Source organism: Canis lupus, chromosome 2 (genome assembly GCF_048164855.1).
Source record: "Canis lupus baileyi chromosome 2, mCanLup2.hap1, whole genome shotgun sequence".
NCBI lineage: Eukaryota > Metazoa > Chordata > Mammalia > Carnivora > Canidae > Canis > Canis lupus.
The window spans coordinates 3657607-3684368 of record NC_132839.1 but is presented as its reverse complement, the minus strand read 5'-3'; the positions used below and the strand labels follow the sequence as shown (position 1 = coordinate 3684368).

The following is a 26762-nucleotide window of genomic DNA, read 5'->3' as shown; positions in this document are numbered from 1 at the left end:
TCGGGGGTTTCGAACAACAGCCCCGCTGCTCGGCGGGGCCTGGGCCGTCTTCTCTCTCGTCTCCACCCAAGCTCTGCTCCTGTTGGGGGAGCAAAAGGCGCTGGAGGCCCAGCTGGGGTTGGGGGGGGCGGGGGGATTGCTGTCCACCGCCCAGAGCTGCCGGACAGATGGATAGAACCGAGCCTCTTCTCTGAGCTGCTCTGGGAAAAAGACATGGGAGCCAGATTGTGAAACATGGTAAGAAAGAACCAGAAGGGAATAATGCTCCAGTATTTCAAGAGCAAGTATGTCTAGTTGGCGGGGTTATGGTTATTAAGGATTTTTTCCCCTCTGTATATTTTCCATATTTTCTAACCAAAACCTATAGTTAATGTAATAACCTTCAGGGTTTTTGCTTTCTTTAAGATTTTATTTATTTATTCATGAGAGACAGAGAGGGAGAGGTAGAGACACAGGCAGAGGGAGAAGCAGGCTCCATGCGGGGAGCCCGACGCGGGACTTGGCCCTGAGCTGAAGGCAGACGCTCAACCACTGAGCCCCCTGGGTGTCCCCATCATAACCTTTAAGAAGATAAATGATAGAAACACACAAGTAAGCATTTTCTGGCAGAGCTGCCAAAAGACAGAGCAGGACTTAGAAACATGCATGCACATGCGGGAGCTTGACTAGGAGGGAACAGGCCTGAACGGGCCCCATCAGGGGTAATGAGATTTCCTTCCTAGGAGATAGTCAAAGAGAGGTCAGATGACTCCCTTGAAGGGGACACAGTAGACAAGATAAAACATGTGCTTGGGGAGTCCATGTAGGACCATGCTACCCAAAATGGGGTCCGTGAAGCGGGCATAAGCATGTGCTGGGAGCTTGGGTCCCCACCCTGAGCCACAAGAATCACCTGGGATGTATTTAAGCGTTTGGCCTGGCTCGAACCTGGGGCTTCCTATTCAACAGTGCTACGCCAGGGGCTGCCATGTTTAGGAACTCCCAGACTAGACGACCTTTCGAGCGCCTGCAAGCTGGAGAGTCTGAGAATCCCAGCTTCCCAACCCCAGGGGGAAGGCCGTGCCCTCAGAACCAGTTGCTCACTCTTACCCTAAATGTCAGAATCCTGCCAGCCATAGCCACCGTGGGCCTCCTCTGCTCGTGGGGCACATGTGGGGCTTTGATGCTTGCTAGGCGGGACAGCTAGCCTCCACTCCCCTCACAATGTTTACTGTCTTCTCATCCTGCCCCCCTTCTTTCTGTCTGTGACAGTCCCTCACTCATGGGCTTACTTACGACTTCCCTTCGCATGTTTACTTCTACTTCAGTTCCATCTTAAGGCAAATCTGTTGGAGCAGGAACAAGAGCTACAAGCTTAGCCCTGAGGTCCAGGGGAAGGGGGTGTTTAGTTATGTCTCCCCCCTCGTTCACAACATTGGAGGGGGTCATCCTACTACTCATTAGAGTCACAGCGGGGCAACACAGAGTACACATGTTGCCCCTTAAAGTGGAACAAGTGCCTTCCTTCTCTCTTGCTCCACATGACTGTTCTTGCATCTGGTCCTGAGTTATGATTGATTCCTTTTCGTGGTCTACCCCAGAATCTCCCTAGAACCCAAAGGAAGCTAGTCATATTTGAGTACTTATCCCGTGCTGGAAACTGTTACTTGGTATCATATTTAGTCTTTGCCCTCACATTAAGGAAAAGTTATTAATGGTCCCATTTTGCAGGTGAGAAGAATCAAGGCCTAGAAAGATTAAGGAACATGTCCAACGTTGTACAATTGTCAAGAGGTGGAAATATGACCCCAGAGCAGCCTGATCCCAAATGTCTAACGTTCATCCCATTGTCCCATCCACTAACCTAAACTCCTGTTGGCAGCTGGGTGGCCTGGGCACCTATTAATTCTTGTCAGTCTAGCTCCATGGCTTTAGATAATCCTGTGTAACAAGATGGGAGAGATTTTTGTCTGCCCAAATTCCAAGGCTGAGGGACTGTGAAAGACAAAGCAACCTAGTGGGGCCATGAGGTCACACGTCTTCAGAATGCTATAGAGTATGTATGACACAGCAGTTCTAGCGAAAGGGCAGGGTGGGATGGCTAGGGAACAGGAAGCTGCGAGGTGGTTCACCCTTCACGGACTTTGTCATCTATCTCTCTCACTGGACTAGAAATTCTAGGGAGGTAGGAGTTTCGTCTTTCTATCACCACCGCCTCTAAAGCACTTACGATAGCTACTAAAACATGGTAGGTGCTCAAGAAATGAATGGCTGGTGATTGCTCCTTGCCCTCCACCAATATTCAGTAAAACTACAAAAATTATGATATACTCTGTGCGATTGGATTTCTTGTGAAAGTTGATGAGGGATGAGGTACTGCACTCAGGTTAGAGCCGTGGTTTCGTGAGGACATGGAAGCAGGTGAGCCATAAAACAAACAAACAAAAATAAGTCTGGAAACGTATAGTACTTGTGGTATGAGTTCTCAGTAATCAGTCCCTAGTTGTGCGGGTGGACATTTGAGGAAAGTTTACCTAAATCTCAGAGGCTAGGAAACGCCCAAGTGACTCCTGAAAGACTTCAAAAGGACGAATGCTCCAAATGACACCTATGTTCTTCTTAACTTTTAAAAACCAACCAACATCCTCCCCCGGAATGTCTATTGGGCAAATACCAAGAGTATCCAATATGGGGACAGAAGCAATTTTCTCTTGGGCACTAGGTCTCAGTTTCCCCGTTGTCCCTACTGATGCTCATGCTTCAGAAAGGCTCATTTAGGTCAGTGGCTGCCTAACTCTGGTCCATGGGGTCTCATACTCAAATGTGTGTTGTCTCTGGTGACGCATAATACCTTGAACCCAAAGAATCCAGGACCTTGACATGGACATTCAATGTCCTCTGGCCTTTGCTTGGCTCCTGCAGTCCTGACTGACGGTCTATCTGCCCACAGCTGGGTTACAAAGCGGTGCTGGGGCTCAAGGGTGCAGGCTGCAGATCTGTCTCACAATCCTCACCGCACCAGGCCCGCCTTTGCCCAGGCCTAGGAGCGGCCCAGGGTGGGTGCCGCCCCCTGCATATTCTTCGCACGTCCTGTGCACACACTTAACACGTGCTCAATAGATGTGGCTGACTGAGGAGATATTGGATTAGTCTGATTTTTAAAGTCCTGGTGGGCAGCAGTTGTTATCACTTAACCTGACTCTAGGTAGGAGAACACTGAAGGGATGGTGGAAGCTCTAAATTTCCTCAGTTATGCCTCTGCATAATTTCTGTGCTATTGAGTTTTCTTCCTGCACCAGGGGTTCTACCTTCACTTAAACTCAGAGAGACCTCAGTAAAAAAAACAAGGTTATAGACACACATTCGAGAGACTGGAAAGACAGTCCATGACTTTGAAAAAGGAAAGAAGTTATTCTTTTTCTTCCCCCTTCTGATATCCTATATAATAGGCACGTTGTGATGACAAGCAATAGCAATGTTAATGAGATTAGGTGTAAATGATTGACTATTATGGACGATTACTATGGTTATGGTGATTTGCATGGCTCTACCGTTGACGTCTAGCAATTAAAAGATTCAGACTAGATTTTAACCGTAAGGTATGGGGTATTAAGGAAAAAATTCACATACGGGAAAGCAGTAAAGAGCAACTGAGTTTTTAAATGATGGAAGGCATGCCTGCCGAGGAGCTCTGCAGAATTTACTTACGGGTGGGTGCGGGATGCCCGCAAGCATGGCAACGTGGTAGAGGGTCCTGGTGGTAACAAACTGTAGAGTGAATGAACACTGCTTTTCCTGTTGCAGGGACAGAAGGGGGACATTCCTGTCCTCAACCTGCACCATCCTCATCCTCCACCTTCTGGTGCCCCATGCCCTCTTCTACTCTGAAATGCCCTCTTCCCAATTTGCTCTTTCCGTCCCTGCGGGCCTCCTTCCTCTCTCTCATTCTTAAAAGACAGCTGCTCTCCACACTATTCTCAGCCCTCTGTTCATTTCTTCCCGCACCTTCCTTCAGAGACCTGACTCACTCTCAAGGGGTCAACTACCACTTTTGAGCTGCTAACTCCCAGACCTTTATTTCATCCCCTAGTGCCTCTTTGTAGGCAGGGGCACACATTGCCTACTAGATTTTCTACTTCATTTCCAATGATGCATTGCTTAAAGCTCAGCATGCTTCAGAATGAACTCGGTCCAAGCTAGCTCCTTTTCCTAAAGTCTCTCTTTCCAAGTACGGTATCACCATTCCCTTAATTCCCAGCTGTCCCTCACCCTCTATATATAACCAATCCTCAAATGCCTTTGATGTCCACAATTCTCCCATCCAGCCCATACATTCATGCTCATTAGCCCCTGCCACACTTTGGGAGCTTAGCTGTTTTCTGGACTATTAAAATGGCCTCCTAATTGACCTTCTTGCCCTTAATCTCATACTGCCTCCTTCCATCCTAAAATCTGCTGTCAAACTACTTTTTCTTCAAATGCTGCTGGGTTTCATTTCCTTTACCCCGAAAATCTTATGGCTCTTCATTATTCATTGTGTAAAGAACAACTCATGCAATCATTCACTGAGAAAATATTGACTGAGCACCTAATATGTGCCAAGGTGGGATTCGATGGTGTGCAAAATAGAAAAGATTCTTATTTTTGCAGCTTTTGAGAAGGTAGGCAATAAACAAGCAAGTAAGTAAGATACTCTGGTCCTATGAAGGAAATGAAATGCAGTAATGGTTGAGAGTGAGTCGCTGGATGGAAAAGGAATTACTTTCACAAGCTGGTCAAGGTAGACTGGAAGAAATGACATTGATTGAAGACCTACATTATGAGCAGGACCTTGGCACCTGGAGATCTGGGGAGAAAGCATTCGAAGTAGAGAAAACAGCAAATACAAAGGCCCTCAGGAGGGGAAGGTGAATTTTTTGTCATTCCTGGCCCTTCCCATGTTGAGCCAAGCTAGCTTTTTCGTCTAATCTCATATAACAACTCCACATGATAGTCATGTTCCAGCCAAATCATCCCTCCTACTGTTCTCCAAACATGCCTTTGTGTTCCAGCCTCCATGTTTTTCTCCATTTTTCCCTTTCATGTGGAAAGCCTTCCTTTTTCCTATGATTATTGAAATCCAACAAACTCCAGTTAGGACCCACCCCTTCCATGAAAACATCACTGATCACCCCCAGCAAAAGTCCAGTTTTTCCTCATTGAAATCTTATTGCACAAGTTGGAACTGCTCACATCTTACTTGCCACATCTAGATAGAGCTACAGGGGGCTGCACTCCTGGAAAAGGCATGTAATTTGAAACACGTAAGATGAATCTGAGTTTTTTCATGGAGACTGTGTCATGATGACAGTTATTCTCCTAGTCAAGGACTTGATCACTGGAATAGAAAAATGTTGCAAAACAATAAAATTGAGGAACTCTAATAAATCCATACGCTATCTCAGAGCTCTTAAGACTTTATTTTTAAGCCCCCTGATAATACATACCCATACTTTCCACTACATAAAGCATAAAAACAGAAGCAGTCTGGTTGAATCAGGGAAAGGAGACCCAGGAAACATCCTGCTCAGCTTCTTTGCTCCCTGCAAGAAAGGTCCTCCATCTCCACCCCTCATTTCCACCCCCTTGAGTCCCTGAGACCTTTGTGGAACCGTACGGCTCCAGGAGTATGATTCAATGATACACAATCTTACCCAACCTACAGCATATGTAAATCAATTAAATTACCCTCATATTTTAATTCTCTTTAGAAGAAAGTTAATGGAGGTTTGAGGATGCAGGCTTCAGGGCAGGCCATTGTTATCAGGCTCACAAATAGGAAATGGCCAGAGTAGTCACAGGACACAGTTCCTGAGGTCCTATCTCCATCTACTTTTGTTTAGCTGACTCCTCATTTTCTTAAAGTTGCAAATTAGGTGTCATTTATTCCCAGAAACTTCCCCTGACCCCAAGCCCGGGTTATATTCCTCTGATGTGATTTTGTATCTCACCTTGCACTTTACTAACCACAGCTCCCTACTGCAAGTGCTCGGTACACATTAACTGCGACAGTAGCTCCTCTGTTCTGCGAGCAGCTCCATGTGAGCAGCCACTGTGCCCTTCTGGTTCACTGCAGAACTCCCAGTGCCACCAGTGCATGGCACAGGGTAGGTGCTCTCATAATCTGTTGAATGAATAGATGGATGATTGGACGGGTGGATGGGTGGAAATAGGCAAGGAGCAATTCAGGGCAGGAGAAGACAAAGAATAGGGCATTACCAATCAGAGCTCATCCACGTGCAGGCACCTGGATGCCAGTAGACAGTGAGCAATCTGTTAGAGTCTTAGGTGCCCTATATTGTGGTGCTGCAGATGTGTTTACCTTTTCTTCTAAATTGTAAGCTTGTGGGGATCCCTGGGTGGCTCAGCGGTTTAGCGCCTGCCTTTGGCCCAGGGTGTGATCCTGGAGTCCCGGCATCGAATCCCACATCAGGCTCCCTGCATGGGGCCTGGTTCTCCCTCTGCCTGTGTCTCTGCCTCTCTCTCTCTCTCTCTCTCTGTGTGTGTGTCTCTATGAATAAATAAATAAAATCTTAAAAAAAAATAAATTGTAAGCTTGTTGGTAGGCTCCGACAGTGTGTATCCGTACCCCTTTAGGGAACATGCCTGGTAGCCATCCCCTTTTCTTTTAGATTATTTATTCATGAGAGACACAGAGACAGAAATATAGGCAGAGGGAGAAGCAGGCTCCCTGCAGGGAGCCCGACGTGGGACTCAATCCCAGAACCCCCGGGACACGACCTGAGCCACCCATGCGCCCCATCCCCTCTTCTTTTAACAGTCCCTTTTGGCAAGTCCTCCTTGTCAGCTGGGTTCTGTCAATGGACTGATGAAACTCTGAGCCTCAGAGTGGGTCCTAATAGCTTCAAGCCAATCAGCATACCCTGTTCCCAGGAGCCTGTAAAAAGGTATATAACTCAGAAACAATGAGCTGTTACCAGCTTTTTGTTGGGGGGTTCTGGAAAGGAGCTGCTCAGCAGAGAAGTCCCAAGCACAAAATTTAGCCCTAGGCTGGATCAGTCTTGGTCATGTGGCCGTCTAGGTGAAAAGCCGTCTATTACTTAACCTCTCTGTATTTCAGTTTGTTCACATGTAAAATGGACAATGAGATCGTAGAAGTAGGGATCACTTGGTGGCGCAGCGGTTTGGCGCCTGCCTTTGGCCCAGGGCTCGATCCTGGAGACCCGGGATCGAATCCCACGTCGGGCTCCCGGTGCATGGAGCCTGTGTCTCTGCCTCTCTCTCTCTCTCTCTCTCTCTCTGTGTGTGACTATCATAAAAAAAAAAAAAAAAAAAAAAAGAGATCGTAGAAGTACATGCATATCCATATATGCTCCCTAATACAGATCTACTCCCACCTAGGTGTCTATAGCTCCAAGGCTGCTGAGATGGAGATTAATTACTTTGATCACAGTGAATATTTCACAACATACATACATCAAATCCTCAAGTTGTACATGGTAGGTATATACGGTAAGGGGAAAAAAAGGAAGAAAAAAGGCACCTAATACATGGATCAGTAGATAGTAGCTGCTGTTGTTTTCACTGTTGCCATTGTTTTTTTATTCCATAGGCTACGACAGTAAATAAATATGAGGCTTTGGGCTGCAACCATCTTGCTGCCTCAAGGGAAGCCAGCCAGAGGGTGAGGCCAGCACAGGAAACAGTGAAGCCCGCGACTCAGAGAACTGAGCCTCAAGACCTGATTTGAGTCTCTAGACTAAGCCCTGTCTGAAGCCAACCTTATCCATAGACTTCCAAAGATGTGAGCTGATGGATTTCCTTTCTCATGGAAGCCATTTAGGGCTGTATTTGCTATTATTCGGAGTGAAAAAATTCCTTACTGGCTCCCTATTCTGCAAGGGAATAGACAACTTTTTGACTCCGGCAGTCAGATTTGAGTGTGTTATATCATTTAACCTTCGTTATGACCTTTAAGATAGATAATGTATGACAAGTTTATCCCCTGTGGATGTGGAAACTGAGGCTTATAGGGATCAAGTGATTTTTCCCAAGGCCTAGAACTAGGCAGGGGTGGGTGTGAATCATCCAGCCTGTGAAGCCAAGGCCTGTGTTCTTGTACCATAACCTTTACCTCTCCCCAAGGGAGAAAGAACAGATAAGACCCCAAAGAACAAGTGCTCCTTATTCAGGTACTTGAAAAAAAAAAAAAAAAAAAACTTGGAGTGAAATTCAATTCTTCGTGATTTTGATACTGCCTCAAGTATCATACCGTAAGACCCAATCTCAAGGACAAATGCTAGCTAGCAACCAAGTATTTAGAGAATCAATAATCTAATTTTTAGAAAAGGAATTAACACCATAGTTAAATTTTTAGGCTCAGATCTCATTTTCTTAGAGCTACCTTGTCAGCTGAGCATTAAAAATAGAAAAGATGACGAAATTAGTGTGTAGAACTTTTTTCCTTTCTTTTTCTCCTTCCTAACTTTTAACCCCAGGCTCTGGGTAGGTGACAATCCTAATTAGGAAATGATTTTCTTTCAACTAATGGTAGGTGGCTGCAGTCTTACTAAAGGTTGTAATCCACAGCTCAGTATCAGTACCTTGGGCCAAAATTTTATGCTGGCAAATGCTCCTGTGGTGAACTGTGATTGTCCTGTTTTTAATAGTTAGCACCCTCTTGTTCTCTGTAGAGTCAACCTCTTGTGAGTCTGTTCATAAACTGTAAGCAAGAAATTTTAATTATGAAGAAAAGTATATAGATTCTGAGCTACTTTATGACACACGCTCAGCACACACGATTCTTCACCTGATGATGGAGGGCCCTCCTTTGAGAGCACAGCTCTTCACCATATGCTGGGTTGAAGGTGGCTAGTGATTAGGAGGGAAGGTGGTGGCAATTCTAACCCTCCCATGAAAGAGTTCCAGGATTTCTGCTGCTACCGTTTTGCGATTCATTATTCTTGCTGTCACTTGTAATATTTCATTTTTACAAAAAGCACAAGTTGCAAGCCCTCGTTCATTGCCAGTGTGAGTCTTTGACCCTGCAATATCCCCAGTGAGGAAATGATCCTTAAAGTTGGTTTCAGAACTACAAAGGTCATGAAACAAAACATACAGATAATTTTAAAAGTGATAATTTATAAAAAGAAGTATTGATGGAAGAAAAAAAAAGAAGTATTGATGGGTGCATCTTTTCTAGGATGTGTAATTAACTCTCTCAGCTCAGATTATGTTTGGTGCTAATTTTATCTATGTTGTTCAGAAGAACCGATTTTGCATAAAAAGGCAAAAGAAGAGGAACAACCCTGCCCTTGAAGTCACTTTGGGGCATTTAGTTGGAGGTAAACTGGAGAATACTTCTAGCAACTGGTCGATGGATATTTTTACCTTCATCAAAATTCTTTCCTCTTTCAGCACAAAGATTATTTATCAAGTGAGGTTTATGGCGGCAAAAACTCGTCGGGGAGGGTGTCTGGGGTGCTTCATGCCCTTGTCTTACCAGCGTCTAGGACAAGCCACCTCCCAGAGAGGCCCTTGGAAGAGGGAGCCCCGAGGTGGGGTCAGCCTTCCCTCGGCCGGGCTGAGGCTTACACCCGTGGGGTGTGCACCACACGCAGCCTCACACTTCGGAGGCGGTTCCAGTGCAAGTGAGAAACGGCCAGGTTGTCTCCTGATCCGCTGTGCACACTCGCTCAACGGTGATGGTGAGTTCCTTAGGTCGCGGCCCCTGGACTCCGGCTGGGCCAGCTCCTCTGTGCTGGGATGAAGGCACCAAATTAGACTGAGTGCATGAAAAATTCACAGCAACCACAAGCCAGGGTTCTCTAATTCTTAAGACACTATCAACTTTAAATACTCTGATGCCCCCATAGTTAGCTCGCTTATGCTTTTGTCCTTATTGAATTAACTGCCTTTTCTCTTATATTGTCTCCCTGCACCTTATGGTCCCCATCTGCCACCTGGCCCTCCGGCTTGCCGCGTAGGGGAGCAGCGGGGTAGCCAGGTGGCCTTCCTTGCCGGACAGCGGTGGTGGGCCCTTTGTCGCCTGCCTCGGTCTCCCCCATGGTCTCCTTTGGAAGCTCAGAGTTTGTGACCAGAGTCGGGCTATGGGACAGGCTCCAACAGGGGAGGTGCATCCCTCCCCTTAGCAGGCCGACCTTACAAAGAATCCCTCAAACTACTCTCAGTTCTCCACCTTAGGCTCAAGCAACCCGACATGCAGGCCAGGAGGAGACCGTGTCAGGCTGTCCCCCCTGCCTCGGCTGTAGGCACGACACACGTCCAGCCTTCTGGAGAGCCAGCCGTTCGCCGACTCCACCAGTTGTTGGCCAATTCCTGGTAGGCCCCCCCTTTACATTCTTTAACCCCTTCTTCACCCCCAGCCCAAGCGGCTGCTTCCTCTCCTCCCCTGTTGTGGTTTTTGGCATCAGGTCTAGTCATCCTCAGCATGAGACAGAGTAGAGGGGATACACAAGATCCAGGAGGGAGGGTGAGTCATCAAGTACCTTGAAGCTGAAGTATGTTGCCAAAAATCTTATTTTTCATACTGTGAAGGTCACACAGACCGCCCCCCAGTTAATCCCAAGCTATCTTAGCACATGAGCATATATCTCCGTACACGTCCAATTAGTGCAGTGACAGGCTTTGCATATTTCCGCTGCTATTCTTCAAGTGTTTCTATCTATTTTCATTTGTAACTGTCCCATTTTCTTGCCTGTGTTATTTTTTTTCCCTCCATTTGAGGGGCCATATCTTCTATTTCATTTTAATGCCCTAAATTCTCTACAAAGAGCCCTAATGGACACTCTTGGCTGCCTTAACAAATAGCTTTGATTCTCTGGCGCCCTGGACTTTGCCCCGGAAGCCTGCCATGTGGAGGTGCCCGCTTTGACCTTGAGCAGAGCTCTAAATCCTAGTCAGCTGCATGTTCTCCTTTCATCATAAAAACGCTGCTGCCAAGGAGTTGTGGCCCAACACAGACTCAGGAGTCAGACCCCAAATTTGACCCTATTGTCGATACTGAGAACAAGAGGACTGCCAGTCACACCCTGGACACTGGTTTTCTAGCTCTAGGGAAACCGTGTGCGAGTGAATAGTTCGCTGACATAGATTTCACCACTCTCCTCCTCCGAGAAGAGAACACTTGCCTGACAGGCTCCTGATGAAATTCTTTTTGTCCCTTTCTTGTATTCTAAAAAATAAAACCAAGGCCATCCGCAGAATAATGACATCAAAATAATACTAGGCTGGTGAATGAGTGTAATGAATGCAGAGAAAATTGCTGGCAATTAAGTCTGAAACACTGTCCCTGTCTTTCTAGGCATAGCAACGCCTTTCCAAAACTGCTTTCTTCCTCCTCCATCCTGCCCAGGTTTTTTGAGGACATTTAGATAGTTGGTCATTTTAGCCTTTGCTATGCTTTTTCCTTGTGATTTGTTGAGGAGTTTGCTGTTTGCTCTTTTAGTGTTGCAGCTCCTTTCACGTACTGGGATTTTCAAGGAGGATGTGAATGATCCCATGGAGGACAGCGTTTCAAAAGCTCCTAAACTGATAGATAATGATGACACTAGGGTGAGTCAGTAAACAGAGGGAGCTAAAACTAAGCTCAGGGTTTGGGGAAAACTGGCATTCAAAACTTGATACAGGGGTCTGAGGTCATGCGATCAGGCATTCAGAAACCCAACATGGGTTATAGTCCATGTGAGAGGATGAGGAATACAGTCTTGGTACAAATGGCATCAGGTTTCATGATGGGATTATTGGATTGGATATTTTATTTTGACCCATTATACTTTGTAACTAAAGTGTCCAATGATGGACCTTACTGATTATGAGATAAGCACTGTTAAAGAAAGTTGGAGACACATTTCCTTAACTCTGACTTTGTCTTTGGATTAGGCTCTTGAGCTTCATTGGCTGTTGATCCCGTGAAAAGTGACGGAAGCCCAGAGTCACGGTTTTCTTTTTTTTTGTTTAGAAGAGTATTGCTTTCTCTCTGCACCTCACTTCCAAATTTCAGTATGATTACCTCTCCCTTGCTTACATAATCTTAAAGGGAAATTCAGCCTATATTTATGAGAATCAGTTCCCCCAGTAAGGAGGAAAGTCAGACTTACTCTATGTTATCCAAGGCCAGAGAGAAGGAGTCCTTTTATAACACTAATCTTGAATCTACTTTAAACCTCATTGCTCTTTTTTTCAACGTATGCTGATATCCCTTGACCTACCTCGAATTACTATATTCTTGTTTCCATGCCCTTACCTACTTTGACGTGCTTTTGATTTTTTTTGATGCCCCTAATGTTTGAAATCATGCTGAGAATCTTTACAATTTAATAAACAGAGAAGTATAATATATTTACCCTGTCCCTGTAGATACTCAGGTCTATCTCACAAAGAAAATGAATTCATCTCTAAGGTTCAGGGCTTCCCAACTGCTTCAAAGTCATGCACTCATATGCATTGATGTGAATATGTACATATACATACAGGGCTTAAGAAATAGAGTCCCCTGCACTGCTGCAGCTGGGTTCTGGACTAGTGAAAACACAGCTGGGAATTCTTTTCAACTCATAATGGGCTCTACTCCAAGCTGCAACCATCACACTGCTCATTTTAAAACACTTATTCAACTCCTAGGGAACATATATATTCCTGCAGGGTGTAGTGGGGAAAGAAGAAGGCAAAATCCTGCCTGTCCAGGTCTAGAGGGCATGAGCCAAATTCTCCTGAGGGATGAGTTAGAGCAGAAGAGAGAGCCTGGCATTTTCTTCATTTGTTCTGCATTTATACTCTGGCCGTAGCTAAAGTCAATATTAAAAACTGGCTATAATATGTGTTGGGAAATAGAACTCCAATAAAAAATATACAAAAAATAAAACTATAGGTGGGAGGAGAGGGGGGAAAAAGGTAGCTTTGTTATTTGGTACTAAGAGTGATATCCCAAATATTTTCCACTGCATTTCCATTGCAAAGAAAAGATTCAATCAAGAAAAAACAGTTAAGGGACATCTGGGTGGCTCAGTCAGTTAAAGGTCAGCCTTTGACTCAGGTCATGATCCCAGGGTCCTGGGATCCAGGCCTTGTTGGAGTCTGCTTGCTTTTCCCTCTCCCTCTGCCCCTTTCATACCCCTCTGTTTGTGCTCTTTCTCTAATAAATAAGTAAAAATCTATTTTAAGAAAAAGAAAGAACAGTTAAGTTAGTTTGAAAAGTTCCCTTTTAAAGGGAACAAAAATTTGGGGCACCTGGGTGGCTCAGTGGTTGAGGGTCTGCCTTCAGCTCAGGGCATGATCCCAGGGTCCTGGGATCGAGTCCCACGTCTAGCTCCCTGCATGGAGCCTGCTTCTCCCTCTGCCTGTGTCTCTTCCTCTCTCTGTGTCTTTCACGAATAAATAAATAAAAATTTAAAAAAATCTATTAAAAAAAATAAAGGGAACAAAATTTCAAAGACAGTGAGGGTTAAGTAAATCCTATGCTGGAACCGACACACACAAACATCAGGCTTTAGAACAAACTCCTATTCTTAGAAAGGCAAGATGTTCTCAATATAGCAAAGGATTCATCCATAAAATGTCCTTCCCCTCCCTAATATATTCTGTTTAATTATAAAAGCAGATGTCAGAAGGGGTTTACAAATGTTATTTTTTGCTCCGGATACTTTAGTGTCTATCTACCCAGGTCTCTCTTCTTTTCTGACCATGCCTGGAGTCACTGGTCAGTCATACTCACCAGCTTTTTAGGGAACAGCAGCCAAATTGGGCAGTGTGCATGTGGATATATGCATAAAACTCAAGTATTATTGTCAGCACGAAACTTTGAAAGGATGAGAAACTGGCTCCCTGCCCTGTCAGGACTTGCAATTGGTCTGTTGATGCATAAACTTTAGTTGGAGGAAAATAGGTCCTCTGACAATAATTCTGAACGTTAATTTTAAGTGCTCTCCTACAGATTTATTTAACTTCCAAAAATACCATGCTTCAAATTAATGGTCCATTTGTTTGAACAGAATGGATGCAAAAATGGCGAAGATGATACTCCAACTCTCAGCTCAGGGGCAGGGCACCTGGTTACCTGCTAGGTTATCCGGGGAAGGGAGAAGAATGTATAAAGAAGCTAGTTGTCAACATTCTTCCTCCAGAAACAGAGATCTATAAGTGACTGAGCCAAGACAAGTGATAACACTTTTTAAAACATAAAAAAAAGATGTGTTTAGAGTTATCTTTTGCTAAATTTACATTTAGATGACTTTACAGGGTTCATTTTATTTTTAAGAAATCTAATGTCTCCCCACCTATTGTCCCTGGTCTCCAAAACTGAATAGGAGCTTATGCTAAGAGCATCATTTCCTTGTCATGATTTAGGAGTGATCTTTGATTTAAAAAAAAAAAAACAACTGCTCTTTATTCATTTACTCAACAAATTTCTATGAGTGCAAATTACTGGGCAGGTTTCTGTGGCAGATGTTAATGAAACAGCAGGGAGCGAGTTAAGACCCAGTCCCTGCCCCTACAGGGAACTTAGGGTCTTGAGGAGAAAGACAAGTTAACAGGTGACTGGCAATAGAGAAGGATAAAGATCAAGGTTAATAGGGTACTTGGGAGCACATGGGAAGGAAACCCAGCCCAGACACTTAGGGAAGAGGTTAAGGGATACTCTCTGGAGGAATGGATGGGTGGACTAAGACCAGAAGAATTAGGAGTTATGGAAAAGGAACTCAAAGTTGGAGCATGTGGGAGAATTTTTCAGGAAGACCATTTGTTCATTTGTGGCTGGCAGCAAGGAGTGAGTTTCCCATTAACTAGAGCAGCCAAATTCTCATCATTGCTTTTGTTCACATTCTCCAACGTAGGAGAGCTCAATAATGAGTAATTCCACAGAGTAGGTAAATATGGAAAATGACTTGGTTTTGAACTTGTACCCATGGAGGTAGGCACACCAAGGGGCCATTCTGTCTTAGAACGGGATTTCATGCAGGAATATTATTGCTTGTTCTTTTTTTTTTACGTTGGCATTTTATTTTATTTTATTTATTTATTTATTTATTTATTTATTTATTTATTTATTTATTTTTAATTTTATTTATTTTATTGGAGTTCAATTTGCCAACATATAGCATAACACCCAGTGCTCATCCCATCAAGTTCTTGTGACTGTTTTTGCCAACTGGCAACAATAGCCTGTAACTTTACTTTTGAATGTTACGTAAATTCATGTGGTTGATAATTCAAAAAGAACCAAAGGTGGGGGCACCTGGGTGGCACAGTCCATTAAGTGTCTGCCTTCAGCTCAGGTCATGATCCTGGAGTGCAGGGATCAAGCCCGCGTTGGGCTCCCTGCTCATTGAGAGCCTGCTTCTCCCTCTCCCTCTGTCCTTCCCCTGGCTCGTCCTCTCTCTCTTTCTCTTTTGCCCATTCACTCGCTCTTTCTCTAGAATAAATAAATAAAATCTTTTTTTTAAAGGGCAACATTTGATATATATATAAATATAAATATATATACATATGTATATATAAATATATATATATATAAATATATATTTCCTCAACAGTAGATGATGATTATTCCTAATTGGTAAATTAATCCCCCATGTTTTTTTAATGGTTTCAGTGTTCTGTTTTACGTACTATTATATAGACATTTAGGTTTATCCAAGTTTTTCTTACAAATAATTCTCCAGCAGTAACCTTGTTCATTCCTGCAGGTTAAATTTCTGGAAGGTGAATTGCTGGATCAAATGTTATGTGCATTGTAATTTTGTTTGATATTGACAAACTGTCATCCGTAGAGCTATGTCAACTTATATTCTCATCAGTAAATGTACAAGAGTCCATGTTTCCCCACAGTCTGTGTAATTTTTGGGTATTTACCATATGATAGACTTTTAAAATGATATATCAGATTAGTTTTAACTTGCATTTTTTCTATTATAAGTGAAGTTGAGCATTTTCCTCTTTTCTAAAGAGCTACTTACATGTCTTTTTTTTTGTGAACTGTCTTTACATAAGACAGTTATCCCATTTCTATTGTTTTGAATTTACTATTTGTTTGAAGGAGCTCTTTGTATAGAGAGACATGATATGTATGTCACACAGTTTTCTTTCACACTCTTAGTGTGGGCCTAAATACTTTTGGGGCCCAAACTTATTTTAGGTTATATTCCGGCGTGGTAAATGAGGGCTTGGGCACCAATTCAAGTGATCTAGGAAATTCAGAAGTACTTCCTAAGAAATATGCTGACTTGGATTTCAGATACTCTTGCCCTTCTATATAAAGAATAGGCTTTATTTTCATCATAAAATATCCTTACCCACTACTCATCTACATGGTTTTCAAAGCCAGTTAATTAGCAGTGACAAGACCATTTCATTCAGGCCCTTCTAAGGAAGTAGAAATTTGGTGTGCTTAATACCAGTTCCCACGAAGAGCTGTTCAAAGGTCATGTCCTCAAAGTGTGAGGTGTGATAAGGTGTAGGGCCAACGCTAGTCTAAGTTTGGTCTGTGTGTCACTTGAGACCTCAGGATTACTCATTAAAATCACAGCCCTATAATCCCGTAAAGACCTGCCTCCATTGCAGTGATAGTTTCATGGGCATATACTCACCTCTAAACACATCAAGTGGAATACATTAAAACATAGAGGATTTTGCATGTTACTTATACCTCAGTAAAGCTTCAATAACATAGTTTTTTAAAAGCTGCCTTTAATTTGTCATCAAGCACAAGAATTTCTCTCAGAATTTGCGCCAGGAAAAAAAAAATCTGTTTCCTAAAGCACTAATTTGTTCCCTCCTTCTAGGGAACTAACGTTTGAATTCTAACCCCACCTCCAAACTCTTCTATTTAAATGCCTTTAATTATCGTTCTTGCTATTTATGATTAATTTAATTCTTGTGGAGGAGAGGTGATCTAGCTAATTAATAACCAACCAATTTCATTAGCATTTCTCAACCCAACTTGTACATTAAAATCTTCTGGGGAGATTGAACATCTCCTTATGTCCCAGACGATTCAATCTATCTGGAGGTGGGTCTATTTAGAAGCTGCCCAGGTGATTCTGATGCTCTGTGAGGCTGGAGGACAAGTGAACTAACGGAATAGGTCAAATTGTAGAAGCAGAGTTGAGACTGTCCAGTGACATCATTATTTCCATTCTCTGTATGATTACTAAAACTAATAGCAAATAGCTATTATATTAACACTCCTAAAAACAAAAACAACAACAACAACAACAACAACAACAACAACAACGAAAAACACTCCTAAGTTTGAAATGACATTGGGTCCACTCTCCACTGAGTTAGCATCTCTCCCTCTCTTATTCACCCTGGAGTGCTGGAAAGGAAGGTTCATGAGGTATTTTTCTACAAAACAAGAACATTTCCAAGACAATCTGACTGAAGAGCTAATATTGCCCTGAGCTTTCTGAGGTGGGAATTTGTTATTTCACCCTCCCACTCACAAGGATCATATCTTAACAGCTTTGTGCACTCAGCGTCCTACACCTTGCCAGGCATATAGTCTGTACTTAACAAATGTTTGTGAAAGGAAAGAAGTCTTAAGTTTACAATTGCTGCAATTACCAGGAATACACTGAACACTTCATAACTGTTCTGTCATTTTATACTGCATTTAATCACTTAACTAGAAAGCCTGCTACGAAAATGAACTGGTCTTTAAAAATCACCTAAGTCAATATTCTATGAAACAAGCATGGAAGTATACACAGAATAAAGACAGTCTCAGTAACTCTGTGTACACTCTGTCCCACCCCATATATGTATTTATCTGTTTTATCTCCTCCTCATCTGTTTGATGTTCATCTCTGAAGGAAGAAAGTGAAACAGCATGGGAGGAAGGCTTTCAGAAAGGAAGAGATGTAGTTGGAGAGAGAGATGGGGAAACGAAGTACAAAAGGAGAGGGACAGAAAAAGGCACAAAAGTACAAGGTAAGGGTTAGTTCTACACCATATGTAAATAATAGGTGAAAAGTTGAAAATAACGTTCATGAAATTTTTCTATAGGAATTGACCCTTCTGATAGAGGTCAGGGAGGGGGTGAAGAGAGCAAGAGAGTAATAAAGGGGCCTTGACCTATAGAAAGGGAGCCCAAACCAACTACACAGATAGCCTATCACTTAAAGCCACTTACCCTGGCATCCCTTCCATTATTGCTCCACAGCCCATCCCATCTGCATGAATTCAGTAGAAGTTCACTAAGACATCGTGCTTACGTGAGGATGAAGAATATATCAAGACGATTGCAATAGGAATTCTGTCCTCGGAAATCTTATGTCTGTACTTTCAAATATAATTTAAAAAAGAAAGTAATATTTTCTGTAAAAAGGTACAGAAAGATCCATTTTTTTTTTCCTGTATGCAACTGGTACCCTCTTTGTTTGGCCGTGAACACACTGCCACTGATTCTCCACTGACTCATTAGCAACCCTTTTGATGTTTCCATTTCAAAGTGGTATTATCTCTAAATGTCTTAACTTCCTAGAATCAATGTATTGTGCCTAAAAGGAAGTAACTGGTTATTCTGAAGTGATGGACAAGATATCTCCCAATTCCTGAATTCCACATAATTATCACTAAATAGTGTTTTCCTACTGACCAGACGTATCTGTCATAGCTCTAGACTGCTAAACACACAGCTCTTGTCCTTAAGGAGTGGATAACCTCTGTAGGACATTGAACAATAAATGAACACACATATGTATTGTATATATATGATGGAGTCCCCTGATTATTTAGAAGAACAAAGTAAGAACTGACCTTTGGAGGCTCTTCCAATCAGTTGGAATATAATACAGCAGAGGTAGAGCCCGGCTTGACCCCGAAGGAAATCTCACAAAAGAGTTGGGATTTTAGTTGATGCAAAGGATGGAATGGAGTTAACTTCAAAGTGACAGAGTATCCCAGTTAAATGAAATAAGATGGGAAGGCTCATGATTGGGTGGATGAAAAAGAAGGGCCCCCTTTTTAAATCCTAGATTGAAATAACATCTGATATATTTGTAGTATGTATAATTTTGTCATTTTATGATTAATGATAGACTTGGAAAGAGCTACTCTTGGGTGCATCCTAGGAAGGCACTAAGAGAAACTTGGGAGATGACGGGAACCTATTATTTTGTTGTGTGGCAATTATCTTTCCTCATTGTCTGAAGGAAATAGACCTCTATGGACAGTCCATTAGGAAACACTGATTCTGAAGTGGAAAAGGCCAGGACGTAGAGGTCTTCGACTTGACACATTCTGTACTTTGGTACTTGTTTGCTCTTTGCTTAGTTTCAAGTGAAAAATTCCTTTTGAAAAAAAAAAAAAAGAAGAAGAAGTGGTGCTTTTGTTTCAGCAAACCAGTGGCCTGGAGACTGACGGATGGGTCTCCATCAGCTCAGCCAAGGAGCAAGATGGGGCTCAAGGTACACCAAACTAGGTGATTGCGAGAGGAGAAGACACTGACTTCTCTTCACCAGGGTCTATTCTTTGCCAAATGTCCAACACTAAGCTGACCTGGGCTCAGAGAGGGAGGAAAAGCCTAAGAGGAGGAATTAGAGGAGACTGGTTCATCAGGGCACCTTGGTCAAGGATATAAGGATGACAGGGTAAGGAGGTGTAGGTGGGCTCTGAGAAGTTATTGTCAAGGAGAAAAGCAACATGGTCAAGGGTGGGGGGAGACATCCTCTTCGCAGCAGCGCGAACCTTTATGAAGCCGTCTCCTAAGGCAGAGCATGCAAATCCCATGAGCTGCTGCCACGAATCTGGCCGAACTAGCTCCTAGCACTCCACAGCATCCTTGTCATGGTCAATTTGGTAAACCAGGCGGGGACTGGAGCCACCATTTCAAGGGCCTCATAAAGTGAAACTGCATTATAATTTCAGCAGTGTTCAGAGAAACTGAAGGTCTCAACAAAATGAAACACTGGGACCACAGACATGAAGCTCTATCTTCCCTGCAAACAGCTTAATAGCATATAAAACCAACCTTCCTTTCTGCAATTAAATCAGGACAAGATAAATGTTTCTATTCCTTGACGTAACGGCCTTGGAGCACCTTAATGGAAACACTCTAATAAAAGTTTATCTCAAATACTGACCTGAACCTTAGCATGGGCTGCAGGAAGAATGGTGAGCAACAGTTCTGAGCATTCAGTCTTATCAAAAAAGAACCTTCTGTGTCAAAACTTGGCAATGAGGAAATCGGGATGAATTGTGAGAACTGTGGGATGAGAAAAATACAATGACATCTGGACCACGCCCCTTCCCTCCAGTCTCAGAGAAGTTATTGCTAATCTCGTAGGCCAAAGGTCTTCTGAAGACCTGATGCCTCCATTGACCCATGGACAGCGGCTGGGAGAGGAATAGAAGGGCCTCCCGTGTCTCCTTCCCTGAGAGCGCGTGGAAGGGATACTTCTCACACTGGAACCGAGCTCTTTAAGGATAAAATCCCTTTTTAATCTCTGAAAGAAAGGAAAAGGAAACTCTCTCGGCAGCCATTAAGGAAATCCTAAGATGTGCTCAGAGAGAAAAACGCTCCCAAGGAATGCACCTCTTAGCACTGGATGGAAGCCTGGCTGCAATTCCCTCGCAGAGTTTTCCATTTCCACGGGAATCGTGGAGAGATTCCAGGCTTTGCCTCCCCTGATGACTGTATTCCACAAATTCCGGACCCAAGTCACACGCACATCCCACTCCCCGGCCCCGGCCCCTTAGCGGGTAACTAGGGACTCACTGATCCTCATTTCAACCAGGGCAGCCAGGGGACAGGACGGTGCTTAAAGAACAGGAACAAACAATAATTAAGCCATCTTAATCCAAAAGAAGCTATTAAATTGTGCTACGCTGGGCAGTCATTTTCATGCCCACAAAAATCATTTAGTGTCTCTAGCTTTATCTGCTGAAGGGGAAAGCCAGAAAAGAAACCGATGCTGTGATTTTTATGCTGAAATCTAGAAGTCAAAAATGGAATTCAGTTGCTAAATTCATTTCCTATTGTTCACCTTGGCTTAGAAATACCATGTTGTGGGCAGCCCGGGTGGCTCAGTGGGTTAGCGCCGCCTTCAGCTCAGGGCCTGAGCCTGGAGACCCGGGATCGAGTCCCACGTCGGGCTCCCTGCATGGGGCCTGCTTCTCCCTCTGCCTGTGTCTCTGCCCCCCCTCCACCCCTCTGTGTCTCTCATGAATAAATAAATAAAATTTATTAAAAAAAAAAAAAGAAATACCATGTTGTACTACTGCTGGGAAAAGCAATCTCTTTAAACAACAGTTGCTGTTTGTAGACTTGAGAAGCTCACCCAGTGGTGAGTCGATGGCATGGACTTCCCAGTAAGGCCCTGCTGGACGTGGTCTCCGTTGGAGTCTCCATCTCCCAAGCTATGAGCTGTACGACTTGGGCAAGTTACATGGCTCTCAACATCTCAGGTTTTTCACTTGTAAAAGTGTGTTGGGAGGAGGAAGTCAGATAATGGTTATGGGCGTTGGTATCTGGTACTGGGAAAGCGCTCCATGACTGCTAGATGGTGATCGTAGTGCTGCTAAGCCCCTCCGGCCAAGGGGATGTACACTAGATGGAAGTGGCCAGGGCTGAAATAGTCAACGTACCTTCACTTTTACTTCCCTTGTTCCACTTTCTGGGAATGAGAGAACATCAGTGAGGTTTTGGAAAAAACAAAACAAAAAAAAGATCCATTTTTTTTTTCCTGTATGCAACTGGTACCCTCTTTGTTTGGCCGTGAACACACTGCCACTGTGAATAATGAAAATTCTATAATGTTTCACTCAACTTCTGCCTCTTGGCAGCCCTGACCAAAATCACCCTGCAGCTGTCATTTACAACAGGGATGCCCAGCCAGTCTCCTGCAGCCACCCCGCCGCGAGGGGCAGCTGCTCAAGAGTATTTCAAGCAGGAGAGTGACAGAGCCAGATGCTATCAGGAATTCCTCAATGAGGTCAGAGCATTAGAAAACGGTAAGCCTTGGCTCCCCAAAAGGATGGGGACTCCTGCTTCCAACCCATGCGAGGCAACCAACCATATGATCTTCCTGAGATCTTGTTAATCAACAACAAAGGCCCAGATTCTTTACGGCGCTTGGAGAACGGCAAAATCAGGAAACCAGCAAAGCACAATGAGAAAGTTTCAAGGGAAGGTGATCTGTTACAATTCTTTAAACCTTGCCTGTAGGAGTTCAGAATTTTAAAATGCAATTATGTAAGTGATGATAACGCATAATTTGAACTTGCATACGACGGTTCCAAGCACATAATACACATTCTGTCCTTAAAATGCTCTGGATTCAATAACCTATTTGGGGAGTCTAAGATCTTACTGTTTTTCCCAAATTCTTCCCCCACTAGAAAGGGAGAGATGCTCAGGAAAACATTTTTCATTTGTTGTTTGAGAAATGCTAGTTTCTTGGGCCACCAACAGGTGCTACACAAATATGTCTAAACCTATCTAAGATAAAACTAAATAGGATCCTTTATCACTAAACCTCCAGAGCTCTTAATGTGGGGATGTACCCTGTATACAGCATTTCAAAAACATGTTTGATGAGGGCATGGGGGAGTGTAATGGGAGGGCATAGTGAAACAACTATAGGAACATGTTTTCTCTGCAGCATACTTTGGGAAATAAATGTAGCCTCAGGCTATAAGCGTCTTGAGAAGAGGGACAATATTCTCATTTTTCTTTATTACACCTAGGCCCTAACACAATGCCTGATGAAAACATTTGTTAAATGAATTAATAAATGCTAAAGTGATTCTTCATTATTCTTAATAAATGCTAAATATTCTTATTATTCCTAATAAATGCTAAAGTACTTATTGATAAATACTTTTGCAGCACGGAGGAGAAAATAGTTTCTGGTCAGGCCGAAAGAATGGATCCTAAGATGTGTCACTTGATGAAGGCCACAATCACTTTTATAATAAAATTGAGTAAATGGAGTAATATCAGAGTAAACTGAGACTAATTCAGAAAAAGAAAAAAAAAAGACACTTATGTGTCAGGGAATGAGAACACAGTCACATATCTATAAAACAGAAATTATTTCAATGCAGGAAATTCAATAAATGATGATTTCTGCAAGAGTCCTATAGACTCTTTTACCTGCCTGTGTTCTGGTGATGGGAGAGCATGACCTAAAAGTCAGCCTTGCCCTAAGGCAGGAGACCTCCTTGTCCATCTTGTCTTGTTTCACCTGCAGCACACACAGACGTTGAGGCAGTTTCTGCAGGTGTGACTGCTCCATAATCCCTAGTGAAGAGATGCCAGTGAGAGGAGAGGAAACCGAAGGAGGCCCATTTCTCCCTCCGCGCCTCCCTTAGATGCCCCGACACACAACAGGCCCCACATCACACACCTGCCCGCCGCTGTCCCGTGTGCAGCTCTGCCCTGACCCACATGGCGGTGTGAAGACCATCTGGACCACGGCTTGAAGGCAGTGTGGATAACGAGTGCCCCATAGAGGAGCTGCAGAAATGATCACGAATCCCGCATCAGCTGCCAGGCCGAGGCCGCCAAGCCGAGCACCTGCTCCCCACAGAGACTTTACAGGGATGCTGGAGAAGAGAGCTGAGGACCTGCTTATACCTGGCAGGATACTTGATACAGGGAGATATAATTTTTCACCTCTCAGACAGGAGGGAGATCAAACGGTTTGATAATCAACTATGCTCCCTCGTTTTCTTAAGACTGCATATTGTTTATCCTGAGAAGACGAGGCTAGTCAAGAGTTTCTGGTAGACTGATACATTATCAGGCAAAAAAGGTGTTATTTGGGGGAAAGTAAGATAATTACGTTGCTATTCTTCAGAGTACAAAAAAAAATAGCTTTAAATCTCTGGCAGGGTATCTATAATCTAGTATCTCCTCTTCCTATGCCAGCAGCTGCTGCATTTTAAGTGCTTTCCTAGGGATTCTACTATGTTGCCAGAAAATACAATTACTTTTCAGTTACTTCAGAAAACTTTTAAACAAACTGTCGGAAAATGTCAGAATCCGAAATAAGAATCTGCAAAGAAACTTGTTTCAATCACATCCATTTTGGCTGCAAGGTACAAGCTTGGTGATTCCATCTTGATAGATTGTGTTTCATTTGCCTTGTAAGCACCGTGTAATTTATGTCTAGGGTTGAATTCTATCAGTGGAAATCTGAGCTCTGTGGGATCTACTGTCGGGTTGCTCTCTGTAAGTTACCATGTGAGGCCTAGGATCTGTCTTCTGGTCGAGCCAAGTGTTGTTAGATTGGCAGCTTATGGAATGGAAAGGACAGTCAAGTCCCCAAATTGATCTCATATAATTACAAAGTGACAGTGGGCATTAGGGACTTCTAGCAAACCTTTATAATTTCTGAAATGACTGTAGACTTCTATTTTAAAACTAGAAGACCAGCATCCTTGATAAAGTAAAGGGCTATGCTCAAAGGGTCAGGTGGTCCCAAGCCCTTAGCTGCTCTCTGCAAGGGAAGCAAAACCTTTGACTGACTGCCTACCACGTGCAATTAATACGATTTCAAACGATCACCTTGATGATCCTATTCAATACTCCCACCCCCGTACAATGTTGGAATTTATCCTCCCCATTTTCCAAGATGGGACATTCAGATGGTAAGAAATTCATTCATGTGACATAAGTCATACAATCAACATATCATGTGGCAGAGCCAGGATTTAAGCCAGATCTGTCTAAATGCACAGTTCGGGCTCATTGAGTGGAAACTAAGTGACCAAAAAAGACTATATTAATTTGATAAGTTCATTAAGATGGTATTTGAGATGCTTTCAAACTATTCTGTCCAATACAAAGTTATCAGAACAGTTTACCAACTTTCTTATTATGCACACCTCTAATTGTGGACCAGGCAAGAGGAGAAAGTGTAAAGGACTGTTTTTGTGCCCACAATTCTTGTACATTTTGAATTGCAGTGGGATGGAATCTAGGCAGCCTCCACAGAAGACCACCTTGGAGATAGTTCCATTGGCACTGGGAAAATGTGGCCCATTCAGGTGAAGCCCATCTTCCTCTTCCACACGTTACCATCTTGAAATGGGGTGGGTTTCTCTCAGTCTCACGGGTCCTCACCGTGAACTGTCTCTTCCACCAACTGGCCCGTTCACCTTCTAAGAGCATGGACTGTTTAATTTCACTATGAGTGGATAACAAACACTATCTGCAAGGGAAGAATGTATCCTCCTTGTGCCCTTGGAGCTCTGGAGATCAATGGTGTGCACAGTGTTCAATAACAAGCCCAAGGCCATACTGGCAGACCTGAAGCTCATATCGCACTGGAGGCTGGGGCATCCAGCCAGAGGAGAAACTTGAAACATCTCAGAAGAAAGTGAAAAGGATGGAGTGACTCATTAACTCACACTTTGCTCACCAGCAACAATTGCTGCTCAACTGTACCTGGACCAGTTTAGTAAGAAACATAGTATATCCTCTTTTTTTTAGATTTTATTTATTTATTCATGAGAGAGAGAGAGAGAGAGAGAGAGAGGCAGAGACACAGGCAGAGAGAGAAGCAGGCTCCATGTAGGGAGCCCGACGTGGGACTCGATCCTAGGTCTCTGGGGTCAGGCCCTGGGCTGAAGGCTGCGCCAAACCACTGAGCCACCTGGGCTGCCCTATCCTCTTAAAGAATATCTCACTCTGACATTGCTGCCATCCTTTATTAAAGTATTTATTTATGAGACTTACTATTTATGAGACTTACTATGTGCCAAGTACTGTTGTGGGTACTCACTGGATATTCAACAATGAAAAAAAAAACAGTGAATAATCACTAAAAGACATTCATGAGAAGAAAGTAATACAAATTTGAGTGCATGCTTCAATTGCAATTACATATGATGTGCATACCTCATGCTAAAGAATGCAGTAGCAGATGTGCAACTTAAAATAATTATACTGCTATCCAGGTGACAGTTGATTTTTTAAAAGTTTTTCAACATTTTCTTTAATATTGGCTTTATAATGATTTTGTAATTTAAAGAAGGCACATGAATTGGAGAATGTTAAGTCAGACATGAGTTAACTTGTTTGAATTGCATTTTGTGGGTCTCTGATTCTTTAGTGCAGAGGTTTTTTTTTTTTTCTCCCCTAATTTTAATTGGGAACTCAAATTTCTTGAGTATTAAAGCTCAAGATCATTTGGGATAAGATGGTGCGGCAATAAATCTATAAAGAAGAGAAAAATCCAGCTTCTAAAAGGAGCACCTACTAAATCTTGATGTTCATTTGTTATAATGTCACACTGTAATTCCCAATGACAGGGGCAAAAGGAAAGGAAGTAGATCCTATCAGCAAGATTAAAAAAATAGGGTTATGAATTAAAGTATATTCACATGTAGTTTTGACAAGTGAATTTATTATGAGATATAATTTTAGAAACATCATAGTTTGCCCAAAATATCCTACAATGTATTGTTTCAGAAGAGCCTGTGTGTATATGTTAGTTGTACTATTTAGCCAGTTGAACATTAAGTATATGTTATTGGCAAATAGATGGTGACAAACGATTGCACTGAAATATTAGTATCATTAATGTCACAGGGAAACTGCACTTTCTCTTCTTCACCACCATCTTTTCATCTGTCTGAATAGTAGTTTCTATTGTAAATATGGATCATCCTTGAAGGGACCAGGCTAACTCCAGTCACATTCAGGTTGTTGCCCTTTTTTGGTCATTATTTATCCAGTAGACGTTTTAGAGTACTGAGTCTTATTTATACATTTTGTGTTCAAGAAGTAATTAAATATATATTGTTACCACTAA

The 26762-nt window shown here is 43.0% G+C and overlaps 1 long non-coding RNA gene across 1 annotated transcript; it reads left to right on the top strand.

Moving 5' to 3' along the window:
* LOC140611564 (uncharacterized) lies at positions 1–26762 on the top strand. Its single transcript, XR_012012695.1, has 5 exons — positions 1–237; positions 7381–7478; positions 7592–7783; positions 10183–10320; positions 18161–26762. It is a non-coding gene; the product is annotated as an uncharacterized lncRNA (long non-coding RNA).